Source organism: Centroberyx affinis, unplaced genomic scaffold, assembly GCF_046629955.1.
Source record: "Centroberyx affinis isolate AG114_WGS23_722 - 3 ecotype Tasmania unplaced genomic scaffold, CSIRO-AGI_Caff_v1 ptg000678l_1, whole genome shotgun sequence".
Classification (NCBI taxonomy): domain Eukaryota; kingdom Metazoa; phylum Chordata; class Actinopteri; order Beryciformes; family Berycidae; genus Centroberyx; species Centroberyx affinis.
In genome coordinates, this window is record NW_027279299.1 from 286,813 (window position 1) to 307,723 (window position 20,911).

General features: G+C 43.6%; 1 protein-coding gene across 1 annotated transcript in view; it reads left to right on the top strand.

Annotated features, from left to right (window-relative positions):
* Positions 1-3,367: 3,367 nt before the first annotated feature.
* LOC139643953 (band 4.1-like protein 1) overlaps positions 3,368-20,911 on the top strand; it is a 64,992-nt gene continuing 47,448 nt past the window's right edge. The window contains exon 1 of the mRNA XM_071519277.1: positions 3,368-3,503. The gene's annotated coding sequence lies outside the window, so the exon portion shown is untranslated. The remainder of the gene's footprint in view (positions 3,504-20,911) is intronic.

Here is a 20,911-nt window from a genome sequence, read left to right on the forward strand (position 1 = left end):
ACGGGGCTATGGCCGCTAAACGGTAGCAGCGAGCATAATAGAAGAAAGGGCTATCTGCCTGGGTGTTGTGCCTGACACAACTCTATTATGGGCGTTCTCTATGGCTAAATAGAACTGTAACGTCAAAGCTGTTTAAGTGGTATTAATATACAGATTATGCTGTTGCAGGGCAGCATGGTGGCTCGGTGGTTAGCGCTGTCGACTCACAGCAAGAAGGACCCGGATTTGATTCTCGGCCCTTTCTGTGTGGGGTTTTGATCACTTGTATAACTTTTAAATGAACACACTACCAGATTCTATATGTGAAATAACAGCGAAACCTAGAGAGATAGATAGATAGAGTGACATATAATCAATGATGATCAATGCCAGCCCTTTACAGGTGAGCCAAAGAGTTAATTTTGCATACTGCATGCAAGTCACATAGATTGGAGGCTCTAAATTGCCCATAGGTATGAATGTGAGTGTCCCAGTGCATGCTGGGATAGGCTCCAGCCCCCTGTGAACCTGGTAAAGACTGAGACAAAATGAATGAATGAATGAAGTTGTTCTACCCGCTTTAATTTTAACATTTCTGGCTAAAGTATATAAAAAAATAACAACATTGCTCACAGTGAGAACTCATCCGGTCTTTAAATTATGTGATTCCACCCTCTTTAAAACACATTGCTGGGAAAAGTGCATAGAAACACAACACAGGACTCTGAAGCCTTTGATTGGCAACCTGCGCCTAATAGCAGATGCCACTAGAATTCTAAAAGGCCCTGTGAAGGATCTCCCATAGATTATCTATCAGCTCTAATTTTGTGAAGCACTGGCCCAGGTGGCCCTGGCGCTGTGGTGAGGGAGATGCATTAAAGGTGTAATAACACAGCGGACGGTGTCTAATCAGGATTTATGTGGTTTCAGCAGTTTTATAGTCCGCAGTGCGCCCACTTTCCTGCCAAGCGGGTGTAGGCCCTGCTCCCATAGAGTCAAATATACAATATAGGCTGTTGACCTGGTTCGGCTGATGACCACCCAGGAGTCAGGTCAGCCCTTTTTTAAAATATAGAATATTGGCCAGTCAGTGTCATTTATCTCCTATATGATGCAGGTTCTTCCCTGAACACAGAATAGGGGCGATGGGTCACCCTCTACTCACCCTAAAATAATTTCATTAGTATGGCTTTCAATGGAGAGTTTTAGTGTACCATGATGGTCAAAATGCTGTTTCAGAGGCTTTTCCATCCTGCCATAATAAAATTCTAGGAGATACACTTAATCCTTGTTTTGTTTTTTTTGTTTTTTTTTGGCATGAAAATGGTCAAATTTGAAGACAGCGAATAGTGGCACAAAATCAACTATCGGCACCTTCAGGACGCTTTTATCACTTTTAAAAACCCATATCAGTCGAACCCTAACCAGGAGCAGTGAGTCATGTCTCTGACCTACACAGTGCTCGACTTGATGTCTAATTCTCCATGGTAGGCTATGCATTATAACTGTGTTTTGTACATAATGTGTTTGTTTGTGTGCGCTTGACTACCCCCCACTTTCATCTAAGGCCCAATCATCTTCTTGCACCTCCAGCGGGCCTCATTCACACCCTTTTGAAGAGTTACCTGCGCTGGTGTTTTGTTGCTTCGGGAGACAGTGATGCTTCATTATTAAACAGTCCGGCTTTGAAGCAGTTATGATTGATTTGTCCATCTGTAACTAAAACAATCCCTGTGTGTTTTAAGAGCTTTGAAGCATAGATCAAGGGCTGAAAATATTGAAAGTATTTTAATTTTTGCTTTCTTATTCAGTATGGTGCATTCTGCATACAGATCCTGTTGACTCAACTGAACAATCAGAAGAAAATGGGAATAGCCACTTTCATAGAAACCAAGGACCATCAAGGACCATTATGTCCTTGAGGCAAAAATGCTAGCAGTAACATACACATGAAGAATAAATTTGGTGACTTAATAAAACATGTAGTAACCTTTGGACACCCATGAAGGAAAACTGTTTCTTTTTTTAAACAATGGAGACATTTTGTGCCCTGTGCACTATAAGAGCAATGTGATGCAGCCGGCCTCCTGAATTCCTTAGTGCCACTTTTTCACAGGGATCCTGATCAGTTTATGGAGAAATTCACTCAATGATATAGACTTAATGATGTGACTTAGGGAGAAAATATAAGCATAGATCAGAAGTCACAGAGAGAAATGACTGTTTGTGGAGCACACATCAGGGGAATATATGGCACAAACCCTAAAAAAAATCACTACAGGCTAAAATTCCTATACTATTCCTATGGTTGCTTATAGTATGTCTCTGGAACTCAATAGTGAACTTACAGTGACCTTACTGTACATTATGGTATTTTTTGCATGGTGTTTTTTAATCTCCTGTAGACTATTCCCATCAGGATTTATGGTAATATAATAGTCTTCCTGTGACATTTGTTTAGTATCTTCTATATTCTCAAAATTATCATAGGATTACTGTAGTTCTTTTTCTAAGAGATTGACAGTGATTAATCAAATCAATGACACCTCCTTCATCAATGATCAAATATGTCAAACTGAGAACACCATACCTTGTTATGTTTGCCAGACACAATGGGGAACTGATAGCTCCATATCTTTGCTTTCCATTCACATTACAGTTCCCAGCCACCAGGCTGGTGGTGATTTGCATCTTGATTCCTTTCCATTATTTTTGGTTGCAACACTGGATGAGCCACGGTGCACTTTTCCTTTGTGTTAATAAAGCCTATCATCACTGTATGCAAAGGTGAGGGACTTGAGTATGTGGGTTGTTAGCACTTGACTTAGTGATGAAATCAAAGGGACTGTGCAAGAACACTGCAAAAAATATCCACATGAACAAGTCATCTAGTTTTGACTCTTTAACATCTTATTTTACTAGAAAAAATGAAACTAATGTACCAAGGAGATAAGATATTTTTAGTTGTTTACAATGAAAATCAGCTTGTTTCAAAAATTGTATCATTTTGTTGATATGCTGCTAGTGGAGTGATCTGTCTTATTTTCAAGATATGGAAACAAACGTAACTGCATTGGAAACAATGGGGGATTATCTCACTCCCACTGACAGATTTTTTCACACGTATTTAAAGAAGAAAACAAGATTTTAGAGCTGCATTCGCGACTGAAGGACTTGTTGAAAGGGACATGTTTTTTTTGCAGTGCATATAACAGAGGGGGTTCGGGTTTACGCATTCCCCCTGAACACACGGACTGCGCGTCTTCCTTCCTCCTGCCTCCCTGCATCTGACACTGTCCCTCCCTCTTTCTCTCGCCCTCTCTCTCTCTCTCTCCTCCTCCTCCTCCTCCTCCTCCCTCTCACATTCAGCTGAGGCTTTGGCTTTTCACCGGCAAACACCGACACACTCCCTACCCCTCTCAAACCGGGGAATAAAGACGGAGGAGCGGCGGCGGCAGGCGCAGGATTGATTCCCTGGTGCGCAACATCCATGGTCCTCACCTGGATGTCAGTTTGACAGGAGGGTATGTTGAAATATTGATGTGTGTGTGTGTGTGTGCGTTTGTGTGTTGTTTCCCCCCACAGCTAGTTTGCTTATGTCGGCGTTAAGATCAGGCTTGGCTGTGCAAAGTGTTTCTGAAGCGAATTGTTGAGCGTCGGGCTTCAGCGATTCCGAGATCATTCCCATATATTTGTCCGTACCCTATTGCTCTTTTACGCGTGATTCGTCAATATTATGGGGAGATAGGCTACGGCTGGCAATTCGTTACATTCTCTTTGTGCTTTGAGCTGCTGCAGTGATAAGGCATTTTATTCAGACAGCTGCTGTTCAATAGACCATCATTTTATAATATGCACGGACTTTTCGTAAATATAGAATTTCATCCAAAGCCGAACGGTGGTTAGCCTCTCCTATATCCTTGCATATTCTATGGAGGATAAAAAAAATAATGTGGTAATGGTCATTATGGGAATGAGAGGCAGCCGCAAGTTGAAGCGTCGTTTTGTGCCCACTGGCCCCTTTCAGCATTGACATCAAACCTGCAAACCTGCAATCATGCCCTCAAACCTTTCCAATGTTCCTCCCACTCTGCGCCTGAACCAGCAGTTGTGTGGCCGAACACCCACTTTATAGAGGGGCTGCTCTCACCTTCGGCCTTGTCCGGTGATTTCCATTTCATGCCCGTGTCTTCTTCACAAGTTGTGCGAGGCTTCGGAAGTCAGCCGGCAACCCCCGAGATGTGGTTTGCAGTGTTTTTTTTCTCAGTCTATCCCAACTGTAGGCAAACTGGATCTGCTGTTTGGCACAGTGTACTCACGTTATTCTCAAACACACCCATCACTAATTACGCAATACCCACAATGACACACACACACACACACACACACACACACACACACACACACACACACACACACACAACCACTGAGCACTTACACACTTACACAATACCACGTCACACCCTATCACCAACATAACACCTCAAGTTGCCTGCACAAAGTGGCTGAGTCTGTTCTAAAACAAACAGCAGGCTTTGTTGTGCATGGATTTTCACGCAGTGTTTACTGACAATCTATCAATCTATCAGTGAGGTCTAACTACAAAAGCCACCTTGTAAAATACCTATCATGACTGAATAATGTGGGATATGTGGCTGCTGTGCTGCGTGCTCAGACAGGCCCGTGTATGGAAATGGCTTCACCTTTGGCCTCGTGGATTTCTCTGGTTTTGTGGAAGAGCGTACAAAGAGGAACGTTTCAGCCAAACCGACACTGCATGGCTTCGGCTTCAGGGTGCTTTACTGTATGGTTGTGCAGATGAGTCTGGCTTGCCTGGTATAATTCTACCCACAGTGTCTCCATGAGCAAGATATTATATCTGTCTGACACAGAATTTGACCTATTTGCAGATGAAGTCATGCGGTTTGATGACCTTTGAATCCATTGCTGTCAACCGTGCAGTGCAAAAAAAATACCTCTGCAAGAAGCTGCAGCTCTATACAGTCTTGTGATTGTGTGACTTTGACTCTAATATCATGTATTTTTGTTGTACTGTTTGGTTGCATTGTAACTGAGCATTAGTGCACTGCAGGCACAAATCCCAATCAGGGTGGGTCTGTTCCTGCTGTGATGCTGTAGTCCTGGTCCTATTTCATCACATGCTTCTTTCAGGCCACACAGCCTGGCAGCCTTAGTCAGTAGACCTGTCACATTGGACACACTCCTGTGCCAGCTGTGCCAGCCTAGCCAGGCAGCCAGCCCCCTTCTGCATATCACCTGATCCCCCCCCCCCCCCTCTTCCCCCCCAAGTGGCAACTACCAGGCAGCCATTGCATCAGCACCAGACTCCTGTCTCTGCTTCTCCTGTTTCACCACCGTTTGCCTGTCAGTCTTTGATGTTCTCGGCAAATTTGGGATCAACTAGATGTCAGACAAATCGAACAGAGTCAAACTCTTTTGCATATTCTGTATGTGTCTTTCTTTACAGTGTGTGTGTGTGCGTGTGTGTACACAAGCTACTGGTGCTTGTGCGTGTTAAGATGCCCGAGGGTGCTGCTGGGATTTCACAGCCCAGCATGCTGCCTGCCATCATTTGCAATTCAAATGAGCAAGTATGAGGCACCCAGTGAGGCTGAAGCTAGCCCTCGTCTCCTCTGTGCCTTACTGGACACAGGCAGGCATTCCTTGTACTCACAAGTTAACTCAGCCATTTCTTATTGATGTCACCGTCAGAGGAAGGAACCAGTTTGTGAAACAGTATCAGCGATTGATATCCAAGAATATGATCAGGTGGCCATCTTGCTTGAGCCATTGCTCATTTTGTATACAGCTGTTGGCATAGGTGCGGCATCGAGCATAAACATGGAGTCACCCTGACATCCCCGATGATGCCAAGGCATGCAACAGGTAGTGTGTGTGTGTGTGTGTGTTTGAGCCTGTGTGTCAATGTCTCTTGGCTGTCATTGCTGCTGGCCCTGTGGAATGTTCTTTGACTCACCGTGTTTTTGTAGCTGGGTGAAACTGGTCACGTCTCTTCCTGCCTGCTGCACTACAGTAACCAGTCAAAAGCACACACATACACACGCACACACACACACACACACACACACACACACACACACACACACACACACACACACACACACACACACACACAGCAAAGGTTTTGTCAGGGACACCACGGGTCTGAGTCCAAGTGGGAAAACATGCAGACTTTACACATTGCTTGACTGGGTGGGAAAGCCAAGGTCTGTGTTAAATTGATTATTTACAGCTCTTCTTTTGTAAATAGAGCTTTGTTTACAGTATCATGTCTGCCTGATAGCTGAAGAGTGACAACGTCTCATTGATTAATAGCTGATGCTTTGTAATCAGAGTGCCACAATGGTATACTACACACTGCAGGTAGCAGTGTTTTTTCCCAGTACGCACACACAAAGACTGATCTCATTGCGCTTTACATGCTCTTTTATCAGCTTTGTTTGGAGGAACCAAAGGAGAATAATACAACATTTCGCAGCTGAATCCAACAACAGCGACCATGGGAGTCGCGTGTCTGCTCGCTTTTGTTTTAGGGGAATTGAATTAAGCCTCATCAGGGCGCTGCATCCACTGCGGTCTTTTGCAAAAAAAAAATCTTGTTATGGCGCAGACTTGCATCATATTCGTTCCACTGCTTGATCTTTAACAGTGTGTTAAAGATCAACGCTAAATGTCCACAGTTATTTGATATGGTCAAAGCCTCTCTTCCTCTTTCTGTCGGGGGGGGGGGGGGGGTCTCTTCCCCAAGCCTGTCCCCCCCTTTCCCAACGCTGTCTGTTCATGGCTTTATTTTTAGCTTTGGTTTTTTACACGTGCGGCTTTAGGCGATTTATTGCCTTCTCCGGATTGCATCATCCCCTTCTGCGCTCTGATGTGCGAAGAAAGAAGGAGAAGCTATTTCATGCCGTGAGACAGTTTTTATTCCACTGTTCTATTCCTCCTCCCCCCCCCCCCCCCCCCGCTCCACTCGCATAGCTGCTCACGGTGGATGGGAAGCATCACTTTGTCCTTCTGAAGGGGGATGCAGGGAGCTCTAACCGGAGCTGCAGCCTGATGATTACAGTGAGTCAGCAGGTTCTCTATCCCCCCCCCACCCCCCCACCCCCACCCCTTTGCATACCTATCCTCATCTCCCCCTCTCCTTCCCCAGCTGCCTCCTCCTTTGAACAAATCCCACCCCCTGTCTCTCAAGGATGAGACTCATCGTGTTGCAGCGTGGCTTTGATCTGGCGTGATGATGATGATGATGTGTGCATGGCTCATTGTTTTCTTCTCGCGCTATTAGGGCGTTTGTTTTTCAGGGTCGGTTGGGTCATCGGGGGAAAGAGAACAGGCGTCACTTCTTTCTTGATCGGCCCTCTCTGCGGCGTGCTGTGGACTAACTTTCTTAAAGCTACTTTGGCCATTGTTTTCTGTGACTGGGCCACCTCGCACTTCACAATCAGTTGAGCCTCTGCACTCAGCTGTCGTGGAGGAAGGTTAATTCTATTGTTGATCTACACCCATTTTCCCCCAATGATTAGACACATGGATCATCACCCGGCTCACACACATTGTGGGCTGCTGGTGAATTCGCCCCACCAAGAAAAATTGTGTGAAAAATGAGATATCCACATAATGCAGTTAGTTTGATTACATGTTTATGGTATTAATAGATCAGTACTACACTGGTTGTCTATGGGAAGCCTTAACCTGAATACATTTAATGAGATATTTTGATCAGATTACACACAACTATGCAAGAATATGTTTATTATGATTATAATTGGGATACAGATATTGTACATGTTTTTCATTTGGTCTCATTGGATACATCTGCTGTTTGACACCGTCATGCAAAAGTGTGAAAAAAAGATATAGAGACAGCTTGATTTATAGACTGTTTCAATTTGTCAACAACAACACAGCTATAACCTCTGTGTGGTTAGAGTAGCTTGATCCGGTGATGATGTTTTGTACTGATGCTAACGATACTGCTTTCGCGGCCGCTAAATCGCTTGAAGTAGCTTACGCAGCCAGCTAGCTAGAATATGAATATTTAGGCAGCCGTATGTTGCGAACTTCACTGTAAATCTGTGTGTAACGATCTGGCTTTGTAACTTGACCTGTGGTAAAGTGAGTACTGTAAATGGGAGGGTTTCTCTCCCTCTCTCTTCCCTCTCTCTTCAGTGCATTGATCCATGTGTGACGCCTTTCGCTGTCCTTATTTGTGAGAATGCATTCGTCCCGGTCCTTAGAGAACGCCGGCCACTCCACAAACATGATCTCCAGCGGTCTGAACTTGTTTTCAGGTCCTTGTGTAAACAGCTGACTGGATGTGTACGAGGGTTTTCCCTTGTCTCCTAGCAACGCAAAAGTCACATCCATATTGAATTAACTTTTAGGCCTATGTGGAGCCGACAGCACACAGGTAGCTTCAGTCAGCTGTTTATTTAGGCACCTTCCGGTTCTGAGTCTAATCGTACAATCATGACTATTGGGGCTTATTGTACTGATACGGATCTGATTCCAATTATGAAATGACCGGCCCAACCCTAATTATTATTATTAGTGTCCCATGGTGTAAACGCTGCTTCAGAGGCTTCTCTACCCTGACAAGAACACTTTGTAATATTTTGGCATGAATATTGTAAAATTTTAATGTGGCAGCTTCAATCATAAATTTAGCCTTCTTAAAACCATATCGGCTGAATCCCTGGTGCATAGCCTGCAAAATGAAAATACTGAACCATGTTGTCTCTCTCTCAGCAGCGTTGTTCACTGCCCACATAGACAGTAGTGGAGGCTGTTTCACTTGTATGTGGGGCTGTTTCACTTGTATGCTACAGTGAAATGTGTTATTCCTGATGTTGTACATGAAAAAAAAAAAAAAAACTTTCCAGGGATTTTGAATGCTGGCCTTGCCATGCTGTCAGCATCAGTTCAATTCCACTGTGCAAAACATCAAGATTTAATTACCCTGTAAAGCAGAGATAAAAAGAAAGAAGTGGGTTTAATCACTACTCATATGAATTGGGACATTTGATTACCGCCGTGTTTAAAATGACTGAGATTTCTTACAGGCTTCAAGAGACGCTCTTATGCTAGTCTTCAGTGGTATTGAGTGAGCTCCTAAGGTGCTTAGTAAGCAATAGGTCTTTTCATTTGTGTCATCAAAATTCCCAGATTGCTTCAGATGTGAAATGACACAGTGACTGTGGGGTTAAAACTTTCATCCACACTGGATGAACAGGTAAAGGACTGTAGCTTTTTTCATATGCAGTCCCTCCATTTTAGAGTGCCAGATGTTTTCATGAAATTTATTTGTCCAGGGAAGGGTTTTGCTGAGCGCGCAAGCTGTTTTGCAAGCACCACCCTGCCTCACCTTCATTCAGTTACACTGATTCACACCTGGGAGCTGCCCCGAACAGCCACAATATGGATGAAATGAAACCGCCGTAAAATTAAGCCGACGGTCTTGTACTTTAACCTCATAGTCATTGTGTTAGTTCACCTCCAGAGTAATCGTGGCACAGAGCCCGAGCATCAACAAGTACAGATTCTGGGCAGTCTCTCACGGTGCATATCAGTTTATCTGAATGTGATCTCAGCTGTTTGGCTCCCTGGTTTATTAGCTGCCTTCATTTCTGCTATCGAGAATAGCATTAGCTGGCTTGCTAGTTAGCATTAGCAACTGAATCATTAGCAAACATAGTTTATAGCATATTACATACATACACAGAAGCACTGCTTAAACAACAATGAGCTCTACTATAAAGTGCCAGAGTATGTGTTGTATTGGCACCAAAGATTTAGCTACTGTATATATTACCATACATCACTGGATGGCAGCAGCCCATGCAAACTAATAGACAAAGAACCCAGAAGTACATTCTCTCATCATGTGAAACTCATCAAAAGAGGATTTTGGGAGATTAAACCTGTGGCTAAAATGTGAACATTTATAATTTAAGTTCAGTTTTCACAATAATACAATGTTTACTTCTTTTGTTAATTAGATACTGCTCAATAAAGCAGTAAAGTGTTCTGGTTGTTCAAGATGAATTTGGCTCCTGAAGACCATGCATGGCCCTGTGGAGAGAAAAACTGTTCAGACTGTGTAGTGCTGGTTAAGGAGATCCTGAGGAAGGTGGCTATACTCCGACCGCAACATTGTTCATATTTCAGTGGTAATTAGGATGAAACATGATTGTACTCCAGATGCCCAGTAAAGGAGGTGGGTGTCCAGGTGCTTCTGCAACTCACCGTACGATATCTGCCTCGTGCTAACATGCTGGATAGGGCCCGGGATTTCCCGGTGATGATGTACAGTATGTTGTTGATGGTCATGTTGTTGTGTTTGGAACAGCAGTGGTCTGTGGAGGAGGAGATATTGGAGACCACTCCCACTCCCTTGGGGCCTGTCCTGTGGCTTTTAAACTGGTCAGACAGGTTAGAAGACAGATCCAGACAGTGACTCAGTCACTATACTGTATACTTTATTTGCCTGTACACCCACTACGCTCACACTGTAGATGTTTACAATTATAGCTTGGTTTATAATTTATGGACATGCGTGACATCTTGGCTGTTTCTGGTCTTTACAGAATGTGAGTGGTAGAGTGCGGCTAATGTACAGTGGTTTATTGCACCGGCTTGCTGTATTTCAGCCTAGTGGAGAATCCATCATCCATACATATATACAGTATGTTGAGGCAGGGCTATGTGGGAAATGAATGCAGTGTAAGTCGTGTACACACTCATTTTCCCCTCATAAATCGACAGCAGAACCTCATATTTTTAGATCAAAAACAATCAAAGCATCTATGCGGTATGATATCTTTGTTCAGCAGTCATAATGTTTGCCGTGTCGACCATTACACACTTGGCTCGCTCCACTGTCAACAGACTGTAAAATGGTAAGAGTTAGTGACTGTGTTGAGCTCAGTACGGGTTAGCTGCTGTCTGCGAGTACTGTGCATATCTCCATCATATCTGAATCAGCTGCATCCTCTGTTATCCCCGCTGTGCGCCAATAACTGTCCTCTCACCTCATTAATATGGATGGTGATTTATAATCAGCCCGCGCGCCCCCCATCTGCGGAGAGCTTTCACTGTGAAATCATACACTGATTTCACTGCAGCAATTATGCAGGTGGAGGTTAACCGGCCCGGTCAGGAGTGTGTGAATACTAATCCACGATGCAGTTTACAGCAAATCCCCAAAGTCACGCCGTGCCAATGAGGTTTGAAACCTTTTTCACGCGGGAGAGGGAAACGTAACGACGTCGTTGTTGCGTTCGAGTCGGGACGGTCCTGACATGTTTAGAGGGAGGTCAAAACTGCTGTTCACATCGGCCCCGGCCCGCGGTCGGTTTTGCCCGCTCGTGCGTTTTGTGTTGTTATCGCAGCCCCGCAGCGGAAAGCAACATTCTCACTTCTCCTCAACACCTGCACTCGCGGTTGTAACACCGCTCCTCGGTAATGGAAACCGCTCTGTTTTGGCATCGGCGGCTCCCTCTGTGATAATGACTGCTATTTTTTTTTTTTTTTTTTCGACCGCAGGCTTTTCTAATTGTTCCACGGTTTGAGAGCTTAGCCGGCCGGCGGAAAACGTTTCACTCTGCACGCGCGTGCCGAACATTCGCGGATCCTCTGTTGTACATTGATTTTTTTTTGTTTTTTTTTGTTGGCAGCAATAATGAGAGGCTCCTTTTATAATTCATGCCGTGATTGATGTCCCTCTGGTAGCAGTTTTCATGCTGCATTCTCGCCGGAGACTTACACCAACAGCACATGGCACTGCCAACCACTCTAGTCCACGGATTAAGATGCTTGGTGTTGGTTTTCAGCTGCCATTTAGCAAACCACATTCTGTCCTCCATAGTAGTCCGAGGCAAATTACTGGGGCTGACAAAAAAAGTTTCAAAGACAACTCTGAAATGCTCTTGTGCGCCATTGACACGCTTCCTCGGAGTTAGTCTCTCTGTGCCTGGCCCTGTCTATACTTAAACAAGTAGCATTGAGCTCCCTCTTCGGCTTCCTTACAACTCCCTGACACTGACACCAATAACACAGAGAGCCCCTGTAGCTTCCTTTCAGCCCCAGCACTGATCCTAATAAGGAGATGAATGGCTCTATACAAACAGGAGAGTGGAGCTGGGGACTGGATCTATGCCCGTTGCCTCTCTCTCTCGCTCTCTCTCTCTCTCTCCCTCTCTCTCTCTGGAGGCCTGTCTCTCCCAAAGCTGTGTGCTGTGGGTGAGACGCCTGCTCTGGTCTCTTCTGACCCTGAACCAGGGCTCGAACGCCATACTGGTCCGCAGTGCGTTAGGGTGTGGACAGATGGGACAACCCACCCCAGCTCCTGGACTGGGCAAAGTTAATGGGACGCTGGAAATACTTAAAAGAGAAGAATAGGCTTCATATGTTTTAGAATTTAGCGTCAATATAAAAATATGACAATATTTATATAAAATGTGACAATATGTATCGTGGGGCAGAAAATGAATCATCATTAATTTAATATTAGCTACATTTTATTCCCAGGTGGTGAAGACCTAAGATAGAGGGGAAGAGATAGAGGTGGCAGACAGTATTCATTTTATTTTATTGGTCAATAACTATAAAAATGTCCGTTATGGGAACAAAAGAGCAGAGTGCCACTCCAGGTGCTATTCTGTTAATTCTGTAACTAATTACACCAGGTACTTCATCCAATTTAAAAGAAAATAAAGGTCCATTTATCTCCGGTGAAGATGATTATTAATATTGATTGTACAAGCGTAAAACTCTTTTTCAGCTTCAGAATGCATTTGAAGCTCCACGCTGTCCCATCATGTCACATCGTTCATGTTGGGATTGGAAAGTGAATGTTGTCAATCCAGTGAATTAAACATTAGACAACAGCCAGTATTGGGGCGGATGCTGTGGTCAGATTCTGGATTGGACCTTCATTAATGTTGGGGCAAAATCGATATAGCATACACAATGTCAGTTTGATATAAGTAGAGCTGTTCTCATTTACATCTCAGGGCTATATTGAAATACCAGCAAACTATTTTCTTAGAAATGGAAAAAAGGTCCTTGAAAGATTGCCCAAATGTCTGAAAGGCCTTGAATTTAATTTGCATGTAATATTGATTTGTGGATTTTATGGAGATTGCACCACCCTTTCAGCTTTTTTATTGCAGTTAATAGAGACAAACAGAATAATAGAGCACAATATATCACAGTATGGAAAGCTAATACTTGTTATGTGTGTGTATCTTAAATTCCTTACATAAACCTCAGGATTACGTGGTGCAATAGGAAAAGAGAAATAGAGGAACTGTGCAGGAATAGAGCATTGACAAGTTTTTTTCAGGGGGGATTACAGCCTACTTTGTGTGTTTGGTTCTCTTGTCTTGTATAAAAGTGTGTACAAGATGTTTTACTCAAAAGACCTTGTACACCTTTACACACACACAACCAGATAAGAACAGACTATTATATGAAATTGTTTTTAGAGAGGAAAATGAAATCCTTGAACCACAGAGGCCGGGGAATCCTTCAAATGATTGTCTTTGCCCTTATTTATTTCTTTTGAGCAGAGAGTAGGAAGCTCTCATTAAAAACATTTCCTGTGTAAATTGGATGCATGTGCGCATGTTGTATAACAGATAGGGAAATGTGGGAGTGAAGTGGTGCATCATCACAGCATTGCCGGGATTATGTACATTTTTGTTATGTGCTGATAGCAAGGCAGTAATGCAGATGTCCATTTTTGCCAGCATATCTGCAGACTTGGTCCTTTAATCGTACATAAAGATCCGCCCACTTACCATAACATGAAGTATCTGAGAATCGTTCCATCCCACAGGACTGGGTTTACACAGAATAAAGCTCCGTGGGACTGGATTGGGATGCAGCCTTGACAAACTTAAATGAACTGTTTAATTTAATGTGACAGTTTCTTATTAATTGGGTCTTACACACTTTACAAAGGCAGCCCAGGGTATTGTTTGTTTATAGAGTGTTGGACTGTGGTTAGGGATGGATAAGCCGGAGCCTGTGGTTGCTTACCGTCTTTGCATGAGAACACACTTGCTGCTCTCTCTACACCTGAGTCATAGTAGCTCTCCATTACACAGCCTGTCCAAAATTGTACTTTATAAATAAGAGGTGTGATGACACCACCCTTATTTCAGCCTCTGGCTGTCCGTGAGGTTTAGAATGGAATTTGAGCTTTCACTGATTACTTTCAAGGCTTGGCTGACCCGTGGCTATATTGTCTTTTCACAAGCGGCTGGCGGTGATTCTCAGGCAGAGCCATCTCGGTCGCCCCAAAGTCTAGACTGAAAAATGAAGGGCAGCCAGACCTTTTCCATCGGGCCCTTGGAGGTTCAAATGTCCTATCCAAGGCACAAAGGCTAGGCAAATAATTAATGTCTTTTAAACCTGGAATCAGGGTGTTGCACCATATGTCAACTGCCCACCAGCTCTGTGTTTGCATTGGACTAAGGACTTGATATAGTTATTGATTTGTTAAGCTTTTGGATAAAAACAACTGACAGGATGCGACAGATATGTTTTATGTATTTTGAAGCTGTAAAGGGTTTGGATAGATTTGTGTTGTTTGTAAACATTGGAGCAAACTGATGATCCAATCAGTAATCCAAGGACCATGTCCAGTTGCTCTTCCATAGCCTTTGGTTGGATTCATTTATAACCACCTCCACATAATCATAGTCTCAGCCAAGATGGCTTGCACACTGTCATTTCAATTTTCAAATTGCTGAACAAACAAAGCAAATGCAATCTGGATGGCATATTTGACATTTCACTGGATCAATACGCTGTGGCCACAGCCCCACATAAGACCACAACACATGGATGGGCTGAGCAGGGCAGAACCATTATCATCTACCTCTCTATGCTGGTTTGTGTACATCACGCTTCCTGAAACCCATATTCATAATTCCTGTTTAGTATATTCACATTTTTGTAGATTTCATGTTTTGGGGACCATTTTTCAGTTTTTGAACAAATCCCCTTCAAGCAAAATGTACTTTTATTTATTGTTGGGCAAAGCACAGAGAGATGGATTACATCAGCAAGTTACACTTTTCAAGAATCCATGTTTATGTAACCCTAATTCATATTCGCACAGCCAGCCATCAGACTGGAGTGTTTGCAAATGCGAGACACAATGTTCCGGAGAATGAACCGGCAAGCAGGCGAGCGATACCTTAGAAAACTCAGTTTAACTTCAAACATCTTACGTTGTGCACTCGTCTTCAACTCCCACAAATTCTCCCATGTCCCGCTCTCCAGCGCACTGGCGGCCTGTGGCTGCTCATTTTGAATTCAAAACCCTGGTACACCATGTGCAAGGTTGTTAATGGAGCTGCACCCCCATACCTCCAGGCTATGGTCCAGTCCTACACCCCCATACCTCCGGACCATGGTCCAGTCCTATACCCACATACCTCCAGACCATGGTCCAGTGCTACACCCTCATACCTCCAGACCATGGTCAAGTTCTACACCCCCAGACCATCGTCCAGTCCTACACCTCCATACCTCCAGGCCATGGTCCAGCCCTACACCCCCATACCTCCGGACCATGGTCCAGCCCTACACCCCCATACCTCCGGACCATGGTCCAGCCCTACACCCCCATACCTCCAGGTTATTGGTTATTGTCCAGCCTTGCACCCCCATACCTCCAGGCCATGGTCCAGCCCTACTTGCCAGCCCCTGCTACTACCAGCTGCTTACCTCTTCCTTCCCTTCGGCAACCTAGCCATCGTTCCACCTGGCTTTAACCCCCCCCACCCCCTCCCACCGGCTCCCACTGGTGCAGTGACCTTCCCACTCCGGTCAGGACAGCAGAATCACTGCCTTTCTTCTGCCGCAAGCTGAAAACTCATCTCTTAAAGAAATACTTCCCCTCTCCCCCTGAGTCACGTCACCCTCTCCCATATCTCCCTCCTCTACTTGCTTCAATATACTCCTGTCTTTAAGGAGACAAAGCACGTTCTACATCTCTGCCCCGGGTTCTATTTCTTTTCCTAGCACTTCTCCCGTACATGATCGTTCTGGGGTCACAGGAATATTTTATGACATTGATTGTCAGGGCGCTATGGTTTTCACCCTTGCGCTTCTTATTATTAGCTGCTTGTGATATTGTTGATCTAGGAATTTAGGCTTCTTCTACTGTTGCGGCCATTGTAAGTCACTCTGGATAACATCAGCCTGAAATGTTACTGTAAATGAATCGCTCTCGTCTTTACTTCCAGTGTTTATATGAAACGATTCCCCACAGCAACTATTCTCTACATCAGCATTCAAGTGAATGGACTTTTACGTCTTGGCATTACATATTCTTCTACAGGATCCTAAACCTTGCCTGTTTCCACAGTAACTGTGATGTTTGCTGCTCATGGCTAGTGGAAAACGATTTGCAGCGCTGTACTGTTGACGGACCCGCCGCCGACTGAGTGCAGTTGCTCTTCCATAGCCTTTGGCTGGATTTATTTATAACCGCCTCCTCATAATCATGGTCTCAGACAAGATGGCAGCATACTGTCATTTGTATTTTCAAATTGGTGAACAAACAGCAAATTTGATGGCTCAAATCCGATCTGGATGGCATATCTGACATTTCACTTGGATCAATACGGCCTCACTGTGGCCACGGTACCATGGGCTTTCTTTTCAGTGTTAACACAGAAGATGAATGGGCTTAGCAGGGCAGAGCCATAATCATCCACCTCCCTGTATTGGCTTGTGTACGTCATTTATTCCTTTGCCATTTTTCCACATTCATAATTCATGGTTATTATATTTTCATATTTTCATATTTCATGTTTTGGGGTTTATTATCCATTTTTTTTAATAACTCTTGTCCAGTATGGGCTTGTTGGGTTTGTATGAAAATTTAATGTCTTCAAACAGAAAGTACACAGCTGCAGCGTATTACAAGGAAAGTGCAGCATATTAGCGCAGTTTTAGCCTCAAAGCGGTGTTGAGTGCTGAAATAAGGACTATCCAATCATCTAATCCAGGTAATTATATATAGTTCTTTTTCTTTCAGCCTTTGAGAAATTAAACTGCCTTGCTTTCAGATTAATAACAATGCAATTTAAAAATTATCCATTTGATTTTAAATGCATTTTTTGAGTCCTGAGAGCAAACAAATAAAAGGACCGAGCTTTTCGATTATGGAAACAATTCAAGTGTAAAAAAAAAGGAAAATTACACATGTGATTTTACAGTTAAAGCTACAAGGTGTTCACATGGCAGCAGTGCTATAGAGCTATGACCGCTATAAGAAACACAATTAGCAATGCAAGATCTCTTTACCAAAAGATTCACATCTGTTAGTGTGCCTGTCACAAAGGCCATTCATATTAACACCCCCCCTTGCCTATTATTGAAGTGGGTATTATTTCAATCTTTTACTACCTAAAGCTCCAAATTCAAGTTGTGATTCATCAGTTCCGCTACAACACCTTGTACAATTCTGTGTCTGGCAATACATCATCTTTGACAGTTTTTGAATAAAGTGAAAATGAAAATTGACAGAAAATGAACTTGACAGACGCTCACAGACTGTGGGTCTCCCTATGATGCAATCTAAGTGTACATTGTCCTGCTACACCCGCTTTAAAGCGTCAGACTCATTAGGAGTCTAATGCTGTAGGAGAGCATTAGGAGAGACAGAGATGTGCATAAGCTCAACATTAAGAAGTTTATCTTCCCATTAATGCCAAATAACGGAATACAGAATGTTAATAGAATTCCCAAAACCAAGATTTAAAGTGTTTGAAAAACAATTACCAGCCAAAGGCCACTCGCAAGTTCGACTTTATCCTTCTACGGCAGTGGTTCTCAACGTGGGGTCCAGGGACCACCAGGGGTCCTTGAGGGGGTGCCAGGGGGTCCCCAGCAAATTGATGAATTGTTAAACTTCAGCATTATTTCATTTCATTTCATTAACAAGAAGTTAACATAATCAGAGAGTGTAGAATAACTGTTTCGGTCATAGTTATCCCTCTACCTGCAATAGAGATAGTATGGAATTCTAGACAAACTTATATCTAAATATAAAAATATTGTCAGATTTGGGTTGAAGGCCCTAATGTAGACTAAATTAGGGGTCCTTGATATGAAAAAGGTTGAGAATCACTGGTCTACGGCATACTTCATCCAGCCGCTGTTTACCTACCTTCCTCCTCCTCAGTATTCCTCCCTTCTCCTCCCTCCTCTCTTTCCACCTCACACACCCCTCTCGAGGCAGTATTGCACTTTCCTCCAGGCCGTCACCGTGGTACGGTCGGCCCCCTCCGACCCTCCATGAATCTTGTATCGATGTGGCGTGGATATCTTGGCCAGACTATAGGGGAGAGCATTGATTAGACAGAGCGACAGGTTATTAGCCATCTCTTTTGTTTACCCGGCCGGACAGAACGCTGCAGAAGTAGAAAGCAAGACGCCGAGCAGGGATCAATGTCAGACTCGGAGCAAGGCTTTTTTTTTTTTTTTATCAAGGCTCATCAATCACGCGTGTCTTCCACTGAGTCATCCTTCATACTTATTTGATAGAACTTCAATTTGACTATCCTCTCCTGCTCTTCTCAAGGTTATCATTAGTACTGCCTCAGTAACCGTGTATACTGCTAGTCAAAATCTAAAACTATATTGTATTGTCAGTGATGCCATCTTTTATATTTCAGAGCTGCTTGTGTTACGGCCAGACAGATATGTGTTTTTGAAGGGTGATAATTGATGGTTATGATAGCTGATGTTTTGTGCCAATATCCAATATCTTGAAATTTGATCATTTTCATGCCAAAAAAAAACAAAACACAAACAAAATATATCTAAATAATAATATCTATATAAAATATGTCTTGTCACAATATTGTTGGACTTAACAATACTATGTTTAATATCTAACAATTCAATACTACTACAGTACCAAATGAAAAACCTCTTCTTCTTCTTGTTTTCTTCTTCTTCTTCTTCTTCTACTTCTTCTTCTTCTACTGCTCCTTCTTCTTCTTCTTCTTCTTCTTCTACTTCTTCTTCTTCTTCTTCTTCTTCTTCTTCTTCTACTTCTTCTACTTCTTCTTCTTCTACTGCTCCTTCTTCTTCTTCTTCTCCTTCTTCTTCCTCTTCTTCTTCTTCTTCCTCTTCTTCTTCTTCTTCTTCTTCTTCTTCTTCTTCTTCTCCTTCTTGTACTTCTCCTTCTTCTGTACGCCCTCCGGAGCTGACGCTGAAATGGGATTTCAGCTTGCAGAGCATATTCTGTTGAAGCATTGAACATTTATAAAATCCAATGTTGAATTCACTCTTTCGCCACGGTCCTCCCACGCCACGTCGGAATGATTTCTCTGGTCAGGCAACTGAAATAAAGCAATTATGACAAATACATATTCATGCATGCACTTCTGTGGAATCGGGTCAAAATGCTCACCTAACATATCACATTTTTAATAAAAAGGCCTCATATATCGGCGAACTGCTATATCAGTCTACCCCTAGTTTGTTTACTAGTCATGCAGGCTCAGACTCTCTCCACTTTGTTGCAGACAGTGCCTGGAGAAAAGTCTGGCAAAGAAAGTAAGGTCCATTTAGGTGATTATGTTTGTATTTCTTTCAGCCAATCTCAATAATCCATGGCAGTACCGAAGGACTTGAGATTCAGTGTTGTTTGTCCGTGTAAGGGAGAGTGTATGTGTGTGTAAAAGAGAGCGAGAGAGATAGAGAGAGAGATAGAGAGAGAGAGTAAGACCGTCCACTCGCACTCTATCCCCTCCACAGACAAGGCCGACAGGACAAATAGCCATTTACCTGTGAAGTGCTGGGTCAGCCGAATCGAGCTCTTTCATTTCAAGGCGGCAGGCTGCCAGCTATCCTGCGAAAGAAAGAGGGAGAGAGAATTGAAAGGTTGGTTTTGTTTTGGTGTGCCGCCCGCCCGTTCGCTTTCTACATATTCTATGATGTCAGGGTGAGTTACAGTGGGCTTTTGTGTTCTGCTTACCGCCACAGTGCTGAAGGAGTTGATAGAGAGGAGTGCTGATACAAGGTCAGGGACTGAGTCCACGCTCAGAGTTATTCTCCTTTCATCTGCTCCGGGTCGCGCGGTTACTTCTAACTGTGCTTTGCTGGACACATTTTCCTCACCTGTTGAAAAATGCGGGCCATCTGTGATAGACACCCACATGGCAGTCATTCAGCGCGATATGAATACAAAACCCTCCATGTTAACACCAATTTAGAGAGGTATCAATTAAATCAGGGCTAGCACATTCAGGCTGTGTTCACACTGCAGCTGAAAGTGTCCCGATTCAGATTTGTGTGACACAGATCTGATGTTTTCTAATCAGTTTGAACAGCAAAAAAGCTGCATGGAGTCACCTTCTTTTTAGCTCCCGATCTAGACCGCATGAATAAGTGGTACAAAATCTGATCCCGAGACGTGCGACCTACATGCCGCTTGTATTTGAACGCTCCGATTGGAATTTGTCAGTGTTGACATGACAATAAGTGAATGTCTCACGTCCCGAGAGGCCCGTCATAACTGTGGCGCCCGCAGCAGCTTGGCTTCTGTCCTGGACTCATGTCTGTCTTTACGGAGGAGGCAGCAAAGTAGAGCAGATAAGGCGAGGGCTATTGTCATTTTTCTGTTTCTGCTGCTGCTGAATTTAGCAGCATCCAAAGAGCAAACGCCCATATTGGAATCCCTCCCACGTTAGCTGCAGACTCTCCCGCATAGAGGGCAGGAGAAGTGTAGGTATAAAATCCCATGTGATGTCTTTTGAGTCCATATATTTTTTTCTTCAGCTGAACTCAAACAAAACAGAGATCCTTGTCATCGGGTCCCAGCACATGGCAAAACAAATTCTGCCTTCGGTTGGTC